This window comes from Sinocyclocheilus anshuiensis, unplaced genomic scaffold (genome assembly GCF_001515605.1).
Source record: "Sinocyclocheilus anshuiensis isolate Anshui unplaced genomic scaffold, SAMN03320099.WGS_v1.1 scaffold1786, whole genome shotgun sequence".
Classification (NCBI taxonomy): domain Eukaryota; kingdom Metazoa; phylum Chordata; class Actinopteri; order Cypriniformes; family Cyprinidae; genus Sinocyclocheilus; species Sinocyclocheilus anshuiensis.
In genome coordinates, this window is record NW_015544220.1 from 13,001 (window position 1) to 14,441 (window position 1,441).

Here is a 1,441-nt window from a genome sequence, read left to right on the forward strand (position 1 = left end):
GATTGAGAACTGGGTGTGTTGCTCCCTCAGCTAAGTAACTGCTAGTTGTTCCAGCATTGGAACATGCTGTAGGTCGAGCCCCCCTCTCGATTGAGAGCTGGGTGTTTGCTCAGCTAGATATTTACTGCTAGCCACTCCAGCATTATACCTTAGATCGAGTTGATGACTTCTCAAACATAGTGTTTTGGGATGCACCATTTCCATTTATGGGCTGGTCTTTCAGAGTGCCACGAGGGCCCCTTAGAACGAGGGCCCCTTAAATCCTGTATGGTGAGTGCTTCGCGCGGCAGCCTTGTGCCCTTTCTTGAGCTGGTTAAGCCCCGGTTCCACCTTGGGCACCACTCCACCTTGTATCCTCCGGATACCCACTTTTAACAGGGTGTTGCTACTAGGGGTCTGTTGAGACAGTTCCTTCAGCATATGCAGAGCAAGCGGTAGCCCCCTGTGTGACAGGCCAAGACTTAGTATGATTCTAGGCTCTTGGTCGTATTCCCTTAAAATAATATATTCCTGATTCCAAGCCTTGAGCTCTACCCCGGGCCCAGGAGTTCTGGCGCTAACAGGTACGTTTTTTGGGTTATCACCGGTAGTGACGTCATGGGCTGTCGCCGGACTGTTGGTGTTTTTTCAATGTATGCTTCAGACACGGGTCATGACGAGGCGTTCCCCATAGCGACCCCTAGAGGACGCAGTGTCTTGTTCCCTACTCATGGAACCATGGTTACATACGTAACCTGAGACGTTTTCCTTTGTTCCAAATAATGATTTGATTTTTTTTTATGTTGCCTTTTACATTTGTGCTGTTTCATGACTTGTTTTGTTCAATAATGGTCTTACTGTTTAAATATAGCTGTAAAAGCCATATCCTAATACGGATTTAAATGCATGCATTTGAATAAATAAGCAGGTTCCCATTGTGACGACATGCCCCGCACCAGGGTCAGCGTGTTTTCACTGACTAGGTCAGTAACAGTGGAAAGTTCAGTCGCTTTTGTAGTCAATACCTCAAGGTATGTGTTTATACAGAAATGGACTGAAAAAAAAAAAAAACATACTCGGACAAATATTTACCGGAATAAAGCGTCACAGCTGCCACTACATCCGAACCTGAACTTCAGCCTCGCACAGTAATAGAAAATTAAGTTCAATTCAGGTTTATTTGTATAGCGCTTTTCATGATACAAATCGTTGCAAAGCAACTTTACAGATTTAAGTTTCTACAATATATTTAGTAGTAGCTTATCAGTGGTGACTGTCAGTTAATGTACATATGGCAGAAATGTACTCGGACAAATATTTACCGGAATAAAGCGTCACAGCTGCCACTACATCCGAACCTGAACTTCAGCCTCGCACAGTAATAGAAAATTAAGTTCAATTCAGGTTTATTTGTATAGCGCTTTTCATGATACAAATCGTTGCAAAGCAACTTTACAGATTT